The sequence below is a fragment of the Ambystoma mexicanum genome, chromosome 1p (genome assembly GCF_040938575.1).
Source record: "Ambystoma mexicanum isolate Mex_15411 chromosome 1p, UKY_AmexF1_1, whole genome shotgun sequence".
Taxonomy (NCBI): domain Eukaryota; kingdom Metazoa; phylum Chordata; class Amphibia; order Caudata; family Ambystomatidae; genus Ambystoma; species Ambystoma mexicanum.
The window spans coordinates 289864747-289870345 of record NC_090921.1 but is presented as its reverse complement, the minus strand read 5'-3'; the positions used below and the strand labels follow the sequence as shown (position 1 = coordinate 289870345).

Sequence of the window (5599 nt, the reverse complement as noted above, 5' to 3'; positions counted from 1 at the left end):
GGAAGTACCATCTTTGGAAACATACCATTTTTGGGCCCGGGTGAGAAAGGCCCAGCACATTGGAATTGTAACATATTTAAAATCAAGACTGACCAAATAAAAACGGCCGTTTGGGCCCCCATCGATACAGAAGGCGATGTGTTCGCCCATTGCACCCCCCTAAATCAAAAGAGTGGGGTCGTTCATGAATCCCTAACGCAGCCTTGTCATTGGCTGCAGTCCGACGGCGCGCGCGCCCCGCACTGCAGTGCGGCGGCTTTGTTTGAAAGAAAGCGATGCCGCTGCAGCGCCATTTTGGAATAAACGAAGCGTAGTTTCAAAGAGAACGGTGCAAGTGGTATGGTTGTTCTGAGGCTGTTCCCGCTAGTTCATCCTGTGTCTCAGTGCCATGAACGTTTTGCGCCCCATGTTTCTCAGGACGTTCCAAAACACCAGGCTGCCTCAATCTCACTGTTCTGTTGGGGTCAAGGGTTTTGAGTTATAGACCACTGTTGTGTTCTGGCGTTGTTACACTATCATCATGCGACATAAATATTGTACATTTTTCTGATAATCATACATACAATCGTTTTGATATACGTACTGTCCTGGAGCAGGTGGTGACCACTGCTACGCGCCTCCGTATCATTTTCAACTCATGCATAACCCTCACAATTTAGGCAGGAGACTCCCGATTTTTCAGTTAAAATAAATGCTATTATTTTTACTGTCTCCCGCCTAAAATAATTATAACCCCAATGCAATCCTATGGGGAAATGTCATTCTCCCGATTTCTGTTGTGAAATCTCCCTCTCAGGCTCCACAATGTTTGTATGTCTGCTCATGAGATTGGGCAGAGCACTCAGGTTGTGAGAAGGTAGTATCAATATATCTCCTTTACCTGAAAAAGATGGTATTGTTCTTTCTTGCTGATATATTTTATCCATCAGTGGTGATTTTTGGATCCCGAGGCTTGAGCCTCATTACTCCCATCTTCTCAGGTTGAGAATGTAGTTGTGGGTTAGGATTCTTCTTGGTCTGTGTGGACTTCTCACAGTAGGGCTGGTTTCACAGGGTCTTCGATGTGATGGGCCATGGATAGTGCATACATGCCAACATTCTCGACTACCTAAGACAGAGATTGGACTCCAGAAAGTTGGAGAAAGGATTTCCCCATAAGAATGCATTGGGGTTTAATTTATTTCAGGCGAGAGTAAAAAGAAAATGGCTATCTTTTTGATCTAAACATCGGGAGGGTTGGCATGTATGGTTGTGGTCGAAGTAGTTTAGGTAATGTTCATTCCATAAGAAAGTCTTTAAACCATGCAGACCTCTTTTGGGTCGAGAATTCTCACTTGTCTCTGACCTCTGATTTGTTAGTTTTGTCTTTTTTTTGCTCCACATAGTTTGTCTGTCTCCACTAGGCTGTGTATATAATGAATTGTTCTTTCTCTACGTGTTCTCCATTCCCAAAGCTTCACCTGAAGCTTCCATTTGACTCCAACCTTCCCATGGTGTCCCACAGGAAACCAGTTGCTCTCTTCTTTAGCCGAAGCCCCTTCACATAATTTATTCACATAATAAATAAATCTCACTCCAAAAAACATGGAGATGACACTAAGTGCGTTGCACACATGGTGTTAGTTGAGATGTATGCAAAGGTTTGGCCCTTAACAGGTGGTCCTTCTCAGCATGTGCCCCTCATTTGTTAAGGTCTAGGCTGGGGTCTTTCTGCCACTAAAGAGTGCTCTTCACCGATCGTACCAAGGAAAATGCCACACTGGAGTTAGAGGATGGCTAATACAATACCCTTGCTCAATAGGGTTCGAAATGGAGGGGAGCTGGGATCGATTTAGCTCCTGCTTGTAGCCTAGGAGAGCCTAGTTAGCTTGGCACGAACAGCTACCAGGAGCCACTATTGGCATTCAGAATGTGTTGTGCTCATGTAAAATGGAGTGGAAAGTGTGTTTCCGTGTGGTGGTGTGCTGTCCTCTACATACCCAGCAGCCATACCCAGTGTTGATGTAGATCCTCTATGATGCGTGACAGGTTGCTCTGGGACATGATCCTGGAGAAGTGCGTGGACCCTGGGAATCTGGCATATACGTGTGTGAAGCCTATGTCCAAATCACAATCCATGTGCACATTGTATGCTGCATCCGTCTGCTGATGTAGACGTGCGTTTGTGTCCTGGGTGACACAAGGGCCACATGAGTGCAGTCTATGGCTCTAACCACTTTGGGGAAGCCCGCAATTGCATATAACTTGGCCTTGAGCTGGGTGAGGACTGTAGGGTATGTGGGGAAGGCAATGTGTTGGCTCAACTTTCTCAGCATGGCAGAAGTGAGGATGCATGAATGATACCATTCTCCAGGCCAAAAGTATGCTCGAAACTACCTGTGAGGCAGAACTGGGGAATGGAGGTAACTGTGTCCCTGAGCTCGATTTTTGCCAGTAGGGCAAAGATGGTGGGAATGTCTATGTGGTAGACAGTGAGGACCTGCTGGTCTGTGAGGTCCTGTGGGAAATCTAGGGCTGGACCACTCTCTGTGGGTACAGCCTTTTGGCTCTCGTACCCCTGCTCCTGTCCTGCTGTGTTATGTCCTAGGGTGCAGTATGATGGGCTCACTAGTTTGGGGACTGGGGTGCAGGCTGATACACTACATCGGTTGGGGGCTGAAGTGCAGGCTGCATGGGCTGGGGTTAGGTGCAGACCGATGGTCTGCCTCAGCTGGGGATTGGGGTGCTGACTGATGGGCAGCCTAGGTTGGGAGCTGGAGTACAGGCTGCTGCTGGCCCACCTGTGCAAGGTTGATCATTCTCCTTAGCTGCTTGATTGGTAGCAAAAACAGTACTTCTCGGTCCATGGTGCTCTGAAAGGTGAGCCTGGTGTTTTCGGTGCTTTTGGTTTTAAGTCTACACACCTGATTAGTGGCTTGTTGTGAGGTTTGCATTCTTTGTTGTGATGATTATTGCCGGTTATGTGCATGGCCAATCTTACTTTGGCAACTTGCACCTGTTCTGAGCACAGGTTGTGGGGCTGTTGTCCTTTGTGGTGGTGGGCTGCAGGTTCTGGCTGCTCTCACCCCTACAGCACTCAATGGAAGAAACAGGACTACAGAAGGCCAACTCGTCGCCATTAGCAAATAGAAAGTTAGGGAGCTCACGCCTGAAGGTGGTCCAAGTCTGTGTACTTTATTATTTAGGTATCACAGGTACATAGGAGAGGTGACTCACTAGTGCCCACCACCCACAATGCTTTCAACTATGACTGAGGGAACGCCTAGGGCAGGACACTCCTCATAGAACGGCAAGGAGGGAAGCATGCCAAATACTACATCACACACTCATGACATCACTGCCCAGTTATCTTGGAATTCGCATACACATGACTTGTCCCATAAACCCAGGCACTCCTTCACAAAGGGGTTAGGTAGCAGATGCTCACAAACCACCCACTATTTGTATGTTAGAAGGAGCTTTTATTAGGCAGGTGTTTTCTTTTACTTCCAGCTGTGGTTGGGTGTGTAGCAAGTATCCATAAGCTTTGCACTCGATGGTAGTACACGTTCTATTCTGGAATGCCATTGCGTACACCAGGGCTTTTTGACAGTTGGTCTTGCGTGGCCGTTAATGGGCACTTCTGTCACCAATGTCCAGGTGGATGGACATGCCCTGTGGTCTTGTGCCTGAATGGCAACAGTGAAGAAGGGAGTTAGTTTCCTCTTTTCGTTGAACGTCCTTTGATGTGATTACCAGTGCCTCCAGGGGCCCACCGGACCAGCTGCCGTGGTGGGGCATACGGGTTGTCTGACCCAGTCACAGCAGGAACCGCCACCAAAAAAGACACCATGGGTCGGACAACCCATATGCCCCACCGCGGCAGCTGATCCGGTGGGCCCCAAGACGCACTGGCAACTACATCAAAGAACATCCAACCAAAAGAGAGACGTAACTCTCTTCTCCGCTGTTGGGGTCTTGGTGCCTTTACACTCGTTGCCACCAGTGGGCGGGAGCAGGTGAGAGCGGTGCACATCTACTTTTTTTTTTAGGTTTTCCTGTTACTATACTTTTATTTTTAAAACAAACCGTTCTGGAATGGGTTGGTTTTAAAATAAAAGTGTAAGAAGAAGTTGAAACTTGCACTTCAGTGCACTGCACTGAACATTCCCTTAAACAGACAGTGTGTTTGGGGGTTTGTAGTGCTCAGAAGCGGTGTGGCGGTGGGAAGCGGGGGCAGGCCAGCATGGAACATAGTTCCACTACTTCTTTATGTACACCTCGACCAGTGGGAGTCGCCACTGATGTCGTGAAGAACAGAGAATATACAAGGTATGTGCAACTTCACAAGTGTATTCTGGCACAAGACCCCAACGCAGGTCCATTCACCTGGACGTTGGTGACAGAAGTGTCTGTTAACGGCCACGCAGGACCAATTGTCAAAAACCCCTGGTGCACGCGATGGAATTGCAGAATAGAACGTGAACTGCCTTTGCGTGCATAACATATGGATACCACATATTGTTCTTGACTTAAGAGTGAAAAAGTGGCATCCAGAATACCTGATTCTACTTGCAAGACATAACCCAGTGTTACACTTGATGTATTTACAATGTGAATACTGTTCAATGTGTTGGGCCTTTGCTCTGGAATCCAACCCACGTTTGGGTAAGCGATGTGAAAGACCCACCACTATAATTATTCTGACTATTAATAGTATTACTATTATATGCTGCCATCCATTCATTTATGTTTTAACAAAGCGATATTCAATATTCGCAGATAGATGAAGGGCTTTGCACTATAGGCAAGTCAGAGCCTGTTTATTAATGATTCTTACTGAAATACGTGTACATACCAAGATAGATGATAAAATGATTAATAAGAACATGCAAATGGCCTAACTCTGCAGCTCAAACTGAATCTCGAATATATGTATGGTGCAATGATTTTATACCTTTAGATGATTTTAGCCTGGTCCAATACCTGTTCTGAGTGAGCAATTGGTGGACAATGTACTAGTCGATAGTTCCCACTCAGTAAGCGAGAAAGAGGGCAAGGGCTGGTAGGGAGACAGGGTTTAAGGTGTCAAGGTAGTACACTAGAATAGTAGGTTCTTGTGTAGAAGAGCATGCCAGGCGCTTGAGTTAATGGGGATATGGTTGTTTTGGGAGGAGGAGCCATGTGGTCATAGGAGACTAGAATGTAGTCTATATTTCCTTATACATCTAGTTAATAATTTTGGAAAGGAAATTACAAAATCCTAAAACCCAAAAATCCAAGCTGAACATTGTCAGAGTAACTGATTTCCATGACTAAAATATGGAGGTCAATTGAGAGGTGAAAAAAGGCAGGTGGAATTCTCCTGTCTTTTCTTTTTCTAACCTCGGACAACAATGTAAGAAAAAGCAGCAGTTTGGATTATGCAAATCTATACAGGATCACGTAGATTGGAGAGAAGCATTCTGGTAGAGTTAAAAGCTAAATAAAGCTTCTGTGGCTCCACATCTCGACAGCATATTTAAAAATCTATTGAATTCTTCTGGCCTGATTATGAGTTTAGTGTCAATCCTATTGAAATGCAGACAAGTGGAATTACTGTTAGTGCATGCAGTAATCA

General features: G+C 45.9%; 1 protein-coding gene across 8 annotated transcripts in view; it reads left to right on the top strand.

Moving 5' to 3' along the window:
* LOC138569251 (uncharacterized) overlaps positions 1 to 5599 on the top strand; it is a 557461-nt gene that overhangs the window by 435212 nt on the left and 116650 nt on the right. The window lies entirely within an intron of this gene.